This window comes from Salmo trutta, chromosome 29 (assembly GCF_901001165.1).
Source record: "Salmo trutta chromosome 29, fSalTru1.1, whole genome shotgun sequence".
Lineage (NCBI taxonomy): Eukaryota > Metazoa > Chordata > Actinopteri > Salmoniformes > Salmonidae > Salmo > Salmo trutta.
In genome coordinates this window covers 31,924,721-31,939,668 of record NC_042985.1, presented here as the reverse complement: position 1 = coordinate 31,939,668, position 14,948 = coordinate 31,924,721, and positions in this window count along the sequence as shown.

Sequence of the window (14,948 nt, the reverse complement as noted above, 5' to 3'; positions counted from 1 at the left end):
TCAGTGGAAGTCGTGACAAGAATAACAAATCAAAGTAATGCTTTATGGGGAGGGCACTTCACTTTTTCACATGGCCTCAATTTGGGATTGTATTTCTAACAGCCAACAGTCCTGCACATAAGGAGTATGTGTCTAATTTGAAGGGCCTCTGGACATGGTGTATAGCAGATACACTCCATTTATTCACTCTCTCTCACTTTATTAGAGAAGATTTGTAAGGATTTGCACAAGACCCTGCAATAGCCACACTAACTACTATAACCTACAGCACTGTGTATAATGAGGTTTATATTTGAATATATTCATGTGTTATGTTTTAATATGGAACAGTTTCTAATGGCACTGTAATTTCAATGTAACTTTACAATGTCTCCTTAGTGATGAGAGTCTAATGGTTGAAAGGATGGCATCAGTCTTAAAAAATGAATTTCACACACATTTCTGCTATTCATAGGGAAATTGGGCCATGGCGTCTTGGAATGGGGATACTTTCACATTCTTCTATTTTCCCATGTGTTGTCCTCTTCGTGTTGTCCATTTCACTACAAAAGCCTCTTTGGGGGATAATATATTTCTCTCTCTGTTTTTGCCGAATACATAATTGCAGGGGAAATTTTAATAGTTATGTGGTTGAACATGGTTTCAGAGGCCTGGAGCTAGAGTTTACTTCTCCTTGAATGGAACTGGTTACAAAGAAGTGCACTCATGGCCGTGACTGTGATGGTTCATGGTGGCTCCACTGTCAGAACTCATCAGCCAACGCAAGTGGAAGAGAGGACTGTGAATCATGGGTACTGGGCATTTTATTCATCACTTAATGCTATAGTGCTTTTGGAAACTGTAAAGCAAAATTCTCTGTATAAAGAATGAGATATACACTTAGAAATGAATCAGCATTACTGCTTGTGTGATGTGGTGATAGACTTGATTTACCTCTGCCTTTGCTAACTTAAATAAAGATGGAGATATTATCCCTGATAGGGACCTCAAGAATTTGTGGTTGAACTGAATGTACGTATTTGCGTTCTAAGCCTACATGCACACAGACACAAAAAAAACAATGTACTGTGTTTTTACTTCAACTGAACTCTTAGCGAAGTTCAAACCTATTACTAAAGACTGACATTTTGGAAGGGTCATCACATATAATCTACAACCTTAAACAGAAAGGTGACACTAACCATCCAGAGGAATTTATTTGGATAAGATAAAAATCCTTCTGTTTTCATTTAAATGGTTGAGAGCTCAAAGTAATTCAATTAAAGGACATTATTAAAACCCAATGACTCATATGAATAGGAATTTCAGTTTGCAGAATTAAACTATTTGAACTTACCTGAAAACTTTCCCACAACATCATCGCCTTAAAACTCAAACATCTGTTGTGCTTTTTTCTGTTTACTTAATTGTGCACTTACAGTTTTACCTCACAAACAGCTGTCCATAAGCACTGCCAGACCAATTTTAAGTATTACTAAGGAATACAAAATTATCTGACAAGTTTCCGAAGTGTCTGTGTTGAACCACATGGATATGTTAGGTATGTTGTGTCTAAAAGGAAATCGAATGGAAGATAGTTGTATTTTTCTTAGAGGGGGAAAGAAATCTATTATGCTTTCTCAAATTTGAGTATGAAATAATGTGAGCTATGCCCCAAAACTCTAAAACTCTGTTGTACGCTCCTAGAATTACACAACTTTTTCCTACTTTTTATTTATTTGTTTTAGACCACAACAAAAGTGCCTTCAGAAAGTATTCACACCCCTTTTTTCCACATTTTGTTGTGTTACAAGGTGGGATTAAAATTGATTTCATTGTTTTACACAAAATATTCTGTAAAATTATAATATTATAATAAATTATAATATTTGTAAAACATTTCTAACAAATAAAACACTAATATATCTTGATTACATAAGTATTCAAACCCCTGATTTCTTTGCCACATTTTTTTAGCAGTTTTATTTTGGTGCCTAATTGCAAACAGCATGCATGTTTTGGAATATTTTTATTCTGTACAGTCTTCCTTCTTTTTACACTGTCATTTAGTTTAGTATTGTGGAGTAACAATAATGTTGTTAAATCTATCCTCAGTTTTCTTCCTATCACAGCCATTCAACTCTATAAATGTTTTAAAAAGTCACCATTGGCTTTAATGGTGAAATCCTTGAGCGGTTTCCTTCTTCTTCGGCAACTGAGTTAGGAAGGACACCAGTAACGTTGTAGTGACTGGGTGTATTGATACATCATCCAAAGTGCAATTAATAACTTTACCATGCTCAAAGGGATATTCAATGTCTGTTTGTTTTTTTACCCATCTACAAATAGGTTTCCTTCTTTGCAAGGCATTGAAAAACCTCCCTGGTCTTTGTGGTTGAATCTATGTCTGAAATACACTGCTTGACTGAGGGACCTTTCAGATAATTGTATGTGTGGGGTACAGCGATGAGGTAGTCATTCAAAAATCATGTTAAACACTATTAATACACACGGAGTGAGTCCATGCAACTCATTATTTGACTTGTTAAGAACATTTTTACTCCTGAACTTATTTAGGCCTGTGTCACGCCCTGACCTTAGAGATCCTTTTATGTCTCTATTTGGGTTGGTCAGGGTGTGAGTTGGGGTGGGCATTCTATGTCCTTTTTTCTATGTTTGGTATTTCTTTGTTTCGGCCGGGTATGGCTCTCAATCAGGGACAGCTGTACATCGTTGTTGCTGATTGGGAGCCATACTTAGGCAGCCTGTTTTCCTTTGGGTTTTGTGGGTGGTTATTTTCTGTTTAGTCATTTGTTACCTGACAGAACTGTTTGGCTGTTGTCTTTTGTTTAGTTGTAAAGCGTTCTCATTTTCCATTAAATTTCATGATGAGCACTAACCATGCTGCGCCTTGGTCTACTCTATTCAACAGCCGTTACAGAACCACCCACCACAAGAAGACCAAGCAGCGTGGAAAAGAGAACTGGACATGGGAGGACATCCTGGATGGCAAGGGATCCTACACGTGGGAAGAGATCCTGGCCGGAAGGGATCTCCTCCCATGGGAACAGGTGGAGGCACTCAGAAGAGCGGAGGCTGCAGGAGAAAAGGACCAACGGCAACGGTATGAGGGAACACGGCTGGCAAAGAAGCCCGAGAGGCAGCCCCCAACATTTTTTGGGGGGGGGTCACACGGGTAGTGTGGCAGAGTCAGGTTAGAGACCTGAGCCAGCTCCCCGTGCTTACCGGAAGCAGCGTGGTACTGGTCAGGCACCGTGTTATGCTGTGAAGCGCATGGTGTCTCCAGTGTGCGCTCATAGCCCGGTGCGCTATAGGCCAGCCCCCCGCAAGTGCCATGCTAGAGTGGGCATCGAGCCAGGACGGGTTGTGCAGGCCGTGCGTTCCAGACCTCCAGTGCGTCTCCAGGACCCGGTCTATCCTGTGCTTGCGCCCAGAGCCAGGCCTCCTGCATGTCTCCCCAGCCTGGTGAGTCCTGTGCCTGCGCCCAGAGCCAGGCCTCCTGCAAGTTTCCCCAGCCTGGTGAGTCCTGTGCCTGCGCCCAGAGCCAGGCCTCCTGCAAGTTTCCCCAGCCTGGTGAGTCCTGTGCCTGCACCCAGAGCCAGGCCTCCTGCATGTCTCCCCGGTCTGGTGAGTCCTGTGCCTGCTCCCAGAGCCAGGCCTTCTGCATGTCTCCCCAGCCTGGTGAGTCCTGTGCCTGCGCCCAGAGCCATGCCTCCTGCAAGTCTCCCAGCCTGGTGCATCCTGTGCCTGCTCCCAGAGCCGGGCCTCCTGCATGTCTCCCCAGCCTGGTGAGTCCTGTGCCTGCGCCCAGAGCCAGGCCTCCTGCATGTCTCCCCAGCCTGGTGAGTCCTGTGCCTGCACCCAGAGCCAGGCCTCCTGCATGTCTCCCCAGTCTGGTGAGTCCTGTGCCTGCGCCCAGAGCCATGCCTCCTGCAAGTCTCCCAGCCTGGTGCATCCTGTGCCTGCTCCCAGAGCCAGGCCTCCTGCATGTCTCCCCAGCCTGGTGAGTCCTGTGCCTGCGCCCAGAGCCAGGCCACCTGCATGTCTCCCCAGCCTGGTGAGTCCTGTGCCTGCGCCCAGAGCCAGGCCTACGGAAAATCCCCATCCAGAGCTTCCGGCGACAGTTCCCCGTCCAGAGCTTCCGGCGACAGTTCCCCGTCCAGAGCTTCCGGCGACAGTTCCCCGTCCAGAGCTTCAGGCGACAGTGCCCCGTCTAGAGATGGCCCACAGTCCGGAGCCTGCCGAGACGGCCCACAGTCCGGAGCCTGCCGAGATGGCCCACAGTCCGGAGCCTGCCGAGACGCCCACCAGCCGGGCGCAGCCAGAGTCGCCCGCCAGCCCGGGGCCCGCTGCGAGGGTCCCCAGTTCGTGGTCGGCGGCAAGAGAACACGCTCTAGGGGAGCCATTAAAGTGGGGTGAGCCAGTGGTAGAGCGGGGTCTGCATCCTGCTCCTGAGCCACCACCACGGGTAGATGCCCACCCGGACCCTCCCCTATAGGTTTAGGTTTTGCGGCCAGAGTCTGCACCTTTGGGGGGGGGACTGTCACGCCCTGACCTTATAGATCCTTTTATGTCTCTATTTGGGTTGGTCAGGGCGTGAGTTGGGGGGGGGCTTTCTATGTCCTTTTTTATGTTTGGTATTTCTTTGTTTCGGCCGGGTATGGCTCTCAATCAGGGACAGCTGTATATTGTTGTTGCTGATTGGGAGCCATACTTAGGCAGCCTGTTTTCCTTTGGGTTTTGTGGGTGGTTATTTTCTGTTTAGTCATTTGTTACCTGACAGAACTGTTTGGCTGTTGTCTTTTGTTTAGTTGTAAAGTGTTCTCATTTTCCATTAAATTTCACGATGGTCTTGGTCTACTCCATTCAACAGCCGTTACAGCTTGCCATGACAAAGGTTTTGAATACTTACTGACTCAAGACATTTCAGCTTTTCATTTTTTATTAATTAGTAAACACTTCGAAAAACATAATTCCACTTTTACATTATGGGGTAAGACAGTGACACAATTCAGGCTGTAACACAACAAAATGTTATCATTAACATAAACAGGCCAACAATCATTATTTCATAAGACAATATAGTTGGTACTATGGTACAAGTCATTTTTAATGATAGAAAAATTACACAAATATTAAAATCCTAAATAAAATTAAAAAGCACGGTATCCTTTGTTTGGCGTTGGCTTGGGCTGTATCTAAAGTGGTATTGTTGTCATTAATGTTCTTGTTTTTTCTAGGTTAAATCTTATATTCATGGTGTTGGCATCCTGGCATCCTTATCTGCATTTTGTTTTCACCTTCTTTGCGTGCATGACACACACATGCACACACACGCACACTCTCCCTCGCTTTTTCTCTCCCTCACACACACACACACACATGCAGACTCGCACCCACTCATGCATACACACAGTTTTGCACTTCTATACTCACATACGCCCATACACACACACACACCGGCACACACACACCGGCACACACACACGTGTCAAAACACACCCCTTTGTTTAAAACATTTTATCTCCTGTTAGTGGATATAAATACACTATTTCATTTTTTTTGTGTCTCAAAAATAGTCATTTGTTTTTTTATTGTAGGAGTTATCATTTCCATACTATAGATTTAATGAATTGTTTCTTTCCAATTGCTTATTTGTGGTGCCAGTGGTTTAAGACAGTTTGTAGTAATCTGTTTAAGTGCTATTATTTTCAGAATCCTGAAGAGGACTCAGCAACTACTTAAACAAAGGACAAACAATGCTTTGAAATCTTATGCAAGAGTATGACATATTAATGTGAAATATTAATGTGTGCAATGCCAGATGAGAAATTTGGACAAGGTATGGGAAATCTGCAGGTCTTTGTTCAGAAGCCAACATACATCATATTGAAACCAGAATCATATCCAGATATGCACCAAGGAATACCCTGAGAAGATTATCAGACACAGGCTGAGCTGTTTTCCTTGGATTTTAGATTTGGCAAAATATTAAGGTATCGGACGGGAGATCTGTTGGACTTGTTACTAGGTTGTCGTTTTTTCTCATCGATCTCCAGTCAAATTGTCAGCAAATATGGGGCTTTGTATATTCAACACCTGATTTGTTGGACTGCAGGGGATAGGAGGTATGGGTGGTTAGAGTGGATGTGGCAGACAGCCTTGTTTTTAGGAGTGAGCTGTCAAGACAGAGCCGTCCCCGGGGTGGGGGGTTGGGCACCAAGAATGGACTCTTTCTTTCCCTCCCCTCTCGTTCTCACACTCACTCTTTCTCTCTCACTCTCTCTTCCTCTCAACATGCAGACAACAGGCAGACCCTTTCACTGACTGTTTCTGTGTAAGGCGTCACAGAAAAGAGCGACGCAGAGACAAATGGTCTGTGGTAAAGACATATCATGCTCTCCAGCTGCCTGCGAGTCTAAAGCTTCAACTCAAATCCCCACTGTCTCCACGGCAGGCTTGCCCCCCAGGTCCAAGTTTGAAATCTGTACATTAGCCACTCATCCATTATGAAGGCACTGATGTGAAAAGCACTCAGGTGAAAATTAGTGCTCCAACCGCACCAAGTGACAGACCATATATGGCTGCTGAATATCATAGTAATACATGTAATGATTCATCTAAATCCATGGTGAGCGAATGTTTTCAATCGAATTGGGCAGCATATAAGGTTTCAGCCCTGTATGTTATTCATTTACCTTTCTTTGACATGTGTGTCAAATGTTAACTGAAGTTAAACAAGTCAGTTGGACTGTCAGTTGGATGCCATATGCTACAAACAGAATCATTCATTTGGTTTCTATGCAGCTCTAGCTCCATGGATGCTAGCTTCTATTGCTGGGCTTTTTCATGTGTGTTTTTCTTCCAAACTGGCTGTTCTTTCACCAGTGGCTGGAAACCTAGGCTTAGCAGCTGTGGCCATCAGACCCTGGCCCACCTCAGAGGTCTTGCATGGGGCCTACCTGTCACCTCTTTGCCATCCCTCCCTTGCTGGTTCCCCTGCCTCCCGGAGCATCTGGCCCCCTCTCTATGGGGAGCCTGGCCTAGCCCTCTACTGCCTCCCTAATGCTACCCACCATTGCCAGGGTATCAATTTAAATCATATTAACTTTCCCAAGCAGCACCAGGTGCTTGATTAGGAGGCAGGCCCTGAGCCAACTGCAAGGCAGCACCATTCAATAAATCATTCTCCATTACGTCCTGGTGCCTCTCCTCAATAGCCTCTCCCCACTGCTCTCTTTTAATGCCATGACATGGTGAGGCTCCAATGACCCTGAGCAGATCTGGATCCCAGAGAGAAAATACAATTTTCTCAACAGTATTCATGGTTATTATGAAGAATTTAGCTGCTACCTTAACAATTAAGAGGAGGTACAAGTAAAATTAACTTGGCATAATAAATAAAGTGCCTCTAAAAGCCTTGTAGCTGTAATTACTTATGTTCTATGTTAAAACAATGTGTGTAAACAAGGCCCTTGGTGTATTGTAATCAGGAGCAACTGAGCCTAGAATCACGGGAAACAGTTAATCTGGTCAGATCCGGATTCAAACCAGGTCTATTGTATGTCAAAATCTGTACATTTGGTAAAACTGGTTAAACAAAGCATAAAGAACATCCCTAGACAGCCTGATAAGAGGCTCTATAGAGTAAATCAATAGGGTTAATAGTGAAAGTCAGTTTATTCATGACTGACCCACAAATGCTCCCTTCGAATGCATCAAAAGGCTCATTGTCCTTGCTTATATCGTCTGAGACTTTTTATAGGTCCACCCTGACAGCCTCATACAGTACATGCTCTTGCCAGTTGAACTTCCTGAACCATTATAGTAAAGTAAATCCTGTGCAGCAAAAGCCTCTAGCTTGGGACTACATTTTATAATTTCGCCCCCCCCCCCCCCCCCCCCCTCGCCAGAAAGTTTAATTCAATGTGTAATTGTACCTGACAATACAGGACTGTTCATTTGAAACTCTTCACAATTTCCTTAATAACAGTCAGCTGCTGGTGTTTCCTGTCGAAAGTGCACAGAATGTTGTTCCACCAGGACCTCTTCCAAGTAAAACAGCTCAAACTGTCAGTTTTCCAAAGATGGAAAAAGAGGGGGTGGGAAACTGGGATCGTGTTCCAGCCAAAGACATTTATTTGAACTTTCAGACTGTTATTCTACACTTTTAACTCAACCGTACAGACTAAATAGACTGGAATGCGGGTGAAATATCCAGGCATCTCGGGATGCAAATAACATGGATTCAATTTCCAAATGTAACGGTTGGTTATTAAACAGGGTTAGAGTATAGTATATATACACTGTACAACACATTAAGAACTCTTTCCATGACATAGACCAGGTGAATCCAGGTGAAAGCTATGATGCCTTATTGATGTCACTTGTTAAATCCACTTCAATCAGTGTAGATGAAGGGGAGGAGAGAGGTTAAAGAAGGATTACATTTTTTGTGTGCAGTATGTGTGCCATTCAGAGGGTGAATGGGCAAGATAAAATATTTTAATTCCTTTGAACGGGGTATGGTAGTAGGTGCCAGGCACACCAGTTTGTGTCAAGAACTGCAATGCTCCTGTGTTTTTCACTCTCAGCAGTTTCCCGTGTGTATCAAGAATGATCCACCACCCATAGTACATCCAGCCAACTTGACACAACTGTGGGAAGCATTGGAATCAACACGGGCTAGCATCCCTGTGGAATGCTTTCAACACCTTATAGGTGCCCAGAGAAATTCAGGCTGTTCTGAGAGCAAAAGTGCGTGCAACTGAATATTAGCAAGGTGTTCTTAATGTTTTATACACTCAGTGTCATTTGTCCAGTTCAGAGTAGCCACAGTGTTTGTATATCTGATCGAGACTGCTCTACAAATAATGCTGGAATGTCACAACAATAGTCCAACTCTGCAACTAACAGTAATTGTATTTGCTTTAAAGTGATTTCTCTGCTGTGTGTTCAACTGGATCATATCTCCCTCTTTAAGATATTTATACTGTGTTTTGTTTTAGTTTATTTTTCAAACTTAATAAAACAGCTCTAAAAGATGTATTTGCTTTGGAAATGGTCCTTTTACAATGTAAACCTCCAATCCAAGACAGGTTTCTCAGGAACAAAAAGTTTTCAATTATAATTAGATTCTGAGAGCCTTTGACAACACTTGAAAATGATTACCACGGCTTAGTTTACAGTATATCTATAGCCGCCATTAGCTTATCTGAAATTACAACATAGTGTTCACTGAGTGTACAAACATTAAGAACACCTGGACACCTGGTGCGTGGGTAAAATCACTGGGGAAGCCAGAAAAAAAGCCACATTGCAATGTGTTGTGATAATTGTGTTGTTTGCTCTATAACCTGTTAATTCATATGCCTTGCAACCGTGATATATAGGCCTAAAGGCTGAGACAATAAGAAGACACAGTGGCATAATAAATTCAACCACACCTTTGTTTTATCAAAAAACCTGGATTGCAACTTCTGTCCGGCTTAGTCCACAAAACATATTGCATGTAACAGATGACCTACAGTACAGCATGGTCAAGAAAGTTAATGTTTCCGACATTTTCAGATCACTAAACAACTATTGATTTAGAACCACAGAGAGTTACTGTAAGTCGCAAAGAAAACAGGAGCTGCCTTCATTATTCCAGCACCATTTCAAACATCATCAAATCACCTCTGCTTAGTCTAGTGACAACTAAAAGATACCAAAACCAATTTAGTCCAATCAACGTAAGCTAAATATGATGTGGCTGTCCATGGTTCTTATTTCTGTGTGTGTGTGTGTGTGTGTGTGTGTGTGTGTGTGTGTGTGTGCAGGTTCATGCAAGTATAAAAATATGTTGACTCAGGCTACTTGCAGAGAAACGCCAATGCCATCCTCTTCTCTTTCATGTTGACGAAACGGTCTATCACTCTGTCATACAGTACACGCTTTTATTTTTTTGTTCTCCTAGGCTACCTGGCAAAAATTGTTGCTCGCTAGCCTAACTTCCATTCATGGTCAACGTTAGCTAGTTACCATTAGCCTTCTACATCTAGCTACAAATTGAATTTCCATCCTCTCAGGCCAGGGGCACAACAATATGTTAATTACTGGTTCAACCAGAATCGCTGTTATAATCATTGGCTCGTATGGAGAATTAAGTAAAACCACAAGTATAAATCTCTATCTCCATCCACGGCTAATTTAGAAAAGGGACAACTTTAGCAAGCTAGCTCGCCACCGGAGGACAACATCACAACGAGACGCAACAATTCAAGTTGTTTCTGTCAATGACGTATGCAATTTGAAAGGAGTGATGCCAAAATCCAATCTGGCTTCCCTTGACACTTTTTTTTGGTACGCCAGGACCATTCACAGTTGAGCTCGCTCCGTTTAGCTCAACGCTGATTGGCTAATTTGCTTGCTGGCTTCCCTTGCATTCCATTCAATGCTACGGGCGGCAGCAGTGTCAAACTCGTTTGGACCAGACAATATCAAATACATGGCCTACACGTAGAGAGACAGAGGGGCACTGTTTCGCTCACTCGGATGCTTTCTTCGGTGAGATTCATCTTTCAATTCTGAAAGATAAATTATTATTATTATAAAAAAGAAAAATCTTGGTAAATTTTTTGGGGGAAGCCTGGCTTAGTCTTGGCATCCATGAATACACGCCATTGGCAATGCTGCTGAGTTTTTCAAGGTCAATGGTTTCCTGTGTGTATCAAGAATTGTCCACCGCCCAAAGGACATCCAGGGAACTTGATACAACTGTGGAAAGCATTGGAGTCAACATGGGCCAGCATCCCTGTGGAATGCTTTCGACAGTGGGGGTGCAGCTCAAGAGTAGGAAGGTGTTCTTAAATGTTTTGTACGCTCAGTGTATATGTACACCACTTCAGATGAAATAAACACTGTACTAAAAGCATACAAACATCCTGATACTGTCAAAAATGCACCGATGAAAACAAAAAACCCTTGAACCAAGATGCCACTGCACCTTTGCTGGGCGCTGCAAAACAATATGTATATGAGACAAGACCCCTCACTGTCTCGGTGACCCTGCTCTTGCCCTGAGTAACTCTTATCTTTGAGTGTCCTCTGCAATGGAACACTGATTTTCATATACAATTGCAACCTGGCGCCGTTCGCCCCGGATTAATTTATGCTGATTAGCTGAACAGGCAGAAGGTGAAAGGACCTATACAATCTTGACTCTGGCGATTAGCAGCCTTGAAGTGACTCTTTCCTAGTCCCATGCCTTTTGCTAAACACGGCAAACTAATTAGAACAATGGCAGACACTGGGTAATTACCTGAAATAGAGACGACAGTGCTCTCTCGGCAGTATTCAACAATGGAGTTGTATGGCTCACTTAAAAAGAGACATCTTAATTGCCATCTGATTGTATGCCTCTCTGGCCTGTAAAGGAGTATGTCCTTCAGTTTCTTCAAGCTCAGACTACATTTAAATGAGCAATACGATTATAAAGAGCCTGCTGATATGCTGTTCCATATATGTCAAGGAATTTACATTCCAGTCCACAGTTGGTTGGGATATATGCCTCAGAGATAGAATGTATTAGGATTGCCCTTTCCCTTACAGGCATGGTTTAATAAAATACTTGACCTTTTAGTTAGGTTTTGCTGTGAACTTTTACACACTGAAAAAGGTCCTGCTGTACTCAGTGACTATGAAAACAAAGGCCGGTGAAATCTAATGATGTGGAGATGGTGAACAAGGTGGTCCACACATGGCATAGCAGCACTGGGTTCACCTGAATGGCACTCCATCTGCTGATGGCTCCGTCGCTGGGGAAACAAAACAAGGCACAGGCAGGGCAGCTACCATCCACACCATCTGCAGCATATGGAGACAGGAAATCAGCAATCAAACTCAGCAACTAGCATGATTTTATTGATTGTTTTGCTGTCTAGAGAATGAAGAGTATGAAGTGCAGCTATATATCATGAACTAAGATTCTTAAAATGACTTCCTCTCTGATGGCACATAAGGTCATGACCCAAACAAACAGCTATTCATTTCACAATCTCAGGACTCTTTTGAATTGATTCAAATGAACACACAGTTGGTGTTGTTTTCGGAGCCATGAGCCATTTCACAGGTGGTTTAAAAACCTGTGAAATGCCAGCAGTGCATGTTATTGACACAAAGCTATTAATGTTGTTTTCTAATGATTTTTGTATGTTGACTTCCAATGATATTTTTCATTATTACGAACCCAAGCCAAGCAGTGCAGCAGCAGCTCTGCAAGTCGTTGGAGATACAGTCCTTGGCTGGTCATGCTTCACTGAACCTGTCACTATGAATGTATGTTTATTTTCTTTTCAGCCTTATAAACTGCAGTGAGCCAACCTGGACTATGCTGTCATTGTCCAGTCATTACATAGGGATGAAAAAGATATGTCGGCACTGGCCACTGACAGAATATGGAACAGAGAAATACTGCCTAACCAAACGCTACAACCTGCTGCAGACAGATAAACAGAGCAGAGAGCCCACCAACGTCTTCTCAGGGCAAAACAATGTTTGACCTGCATCCAACAAATTACAACCAATGTCTACTTCATTGTTTAATGCCTACAGACAAATTGTCGACAAAACTTGCTGACATTGAATGATACCTAATTTCCTATCTCTCTAAGTTAGACTGATAACACATTCTCAGCTCAGCACAGCACATGTTCGCTTTACATTGGATAACTTCCATCTCTGGATGGTTGAATGAATTATGTTCATTTCTTGAAAGTAAACAAGACACCTTAATTATAATGAAGGTCCTGGAGGATGGGGTTGGTCAGTTAATTGGAATTCAATCCACCTGGTTGATGAAGAGGGTTTTGTATTATCCATAACAGCCCTGGAAAAGCATCAATCATGGTGGGGGTGGGATGTCCAAGAGGATGTTTTATGTACCATAAGGACATTTTCTGCAATGATAGGCTATGGCTAATGATACAAGAATCAAAAGGAGAAATGAGAGCATGCAGTCACAGAATGTACTGTATTGTACTGTATTGTAGTGATCTATAGAACATCTGAATGTTCCACCAAAGTAAGGTTTTGAGAGAGGTGTGAAGCCTCAATAGAAAACGCATCCAAGCGTATTTGCAATGCATGAGCTGAAAGCAAAGAATAGCTTGTACAGTAATGATTTTTCAGAAAGAGGCTCCTACATCTCTGTCCGCAATACACATTGCTATTCAGTTGAACAGAAACTAGCATTTTGACATGAATACTGTATGTTCTGTTTCTTTTCAGTAGTATTGTTTTCTCCAGATAAAATCAAATGTTAGATAACATGAATAATGCAGAACCTGCAACAATACTCTTTGCATTCAAGAGTCCTCTCCTCCAGCTAGTTAACCCTGTGCGACTGACTTTAAGGCCAGACATTAGCAATAGCTAATGCTCTACTACACACAACGCAAAATGGCCAAAATAATCATTACAAATGCATGGCCTTGAGTACTTCTGTGATAGCGCCATCATTCGGCCGTTGAGAAGCGGGCATATCAAATGGTTAATTTACACTAACAGCTGTGAGTGGAATATTATAGATGAAAACAAGCGGCTCATTCACATCAAAGATGGAGAGGGGAGACTTCAGGTGCAAACCTGGGATTCATTTTAATGTAAAAATCAATAAAAGTAACAGAGCTAAACCTAAAGAGGAAATCAATTGGGTTGAATTCTAGTGGGAGAGAGGGGGTGTTGTGGAAGGCAGCAGTAGCATGGTAATAGTACTTGTCTGCTCTTGAGAGGAAGACAAAGTCAGTGTGTTCCGACATAGCCAACCAATAACGAAGTGAGGCTTGAAACCCTATTCATGGGTGCAAACAATGACATCAAAGCAGGTTCTTTCTCCGTTGATGAGAAACCTTTCTCTTTCTGTCAATCCATGTCACTGTGTTACCATAGATACAAGCCAATGTCCCTGCAACAAGTTACAAGCCGATGTCCCTGCTACGAGCAACAACCTCCCGCACTTACTCATCTCCACTCTCCTGGTATCAGTTCTGACGTGGACACACTGATAGTACATGACAACAAAGCACAGTGATGACATGACTGTGTGTCTGTCTATCAATGTTGTCTATCTGACACATTACCTCCTGCAGTGGCCATTAGGAGGAGGGGAGGAGGGTGGAGTTTATCCTTTAATAACAAAGCCAACTCCTGCTGGCAAAATATCATAAAAGATCCCCCTGAATTGACTGGAAGGTCTCCAAAATCTCACTGGTAATTGTGACGGGCCTGACAGGTTATCTGTTGCGGGAGAGATAATTAAGAGAGCAAAACTGTCGCTGGCGAAGGAGTCAGTAGTAGCCTAATTCCAATCATCCGTGCCTGAATCGGAAAATCCATGCGGATCTGTCACTCACTGAAGCCCACAGCTCGTATTGACAGGGCCAGCGGTTTTCAATAATACAAACCGTTGCGCGACAGAACTACACCTTTGACTTATCAACAACTCTCACACTTTATTTGGCATGCACAAAAAATATAGACACCTGAAATATTTTATTCTGGGGGGGAAAGGTGAGATAAAGTTGAGGCTTGAAGCTTATGGTTGACGGACTGTACTGTGGGAATACAAAGCTACTCATTAAAAAAACAATACTAGGATTGTAATGAAAAGAAGGCCATGAAAACAGACTGTGAAGATCCCCCTAGTATCCTAGTAGCCATACAGTGCCCTTCACAGGAACCTAGATGAACATGTGGGATTCATTATATGATTAGCTCGACATGCCTATATGTCCTTCAAGAACCTGCTAGAGGACAGCACGTCCACAAAGGCCTGAGCTGTCTGATAATGAGCATGCTGAATCTAGCCAGACACACCAACATGAGGAAGTGCTCGTTATCACAGGGATTACATATACATATTTTGAAAACAGACAAGGAACCACATGGAACTGCAGGAACCATAAAAC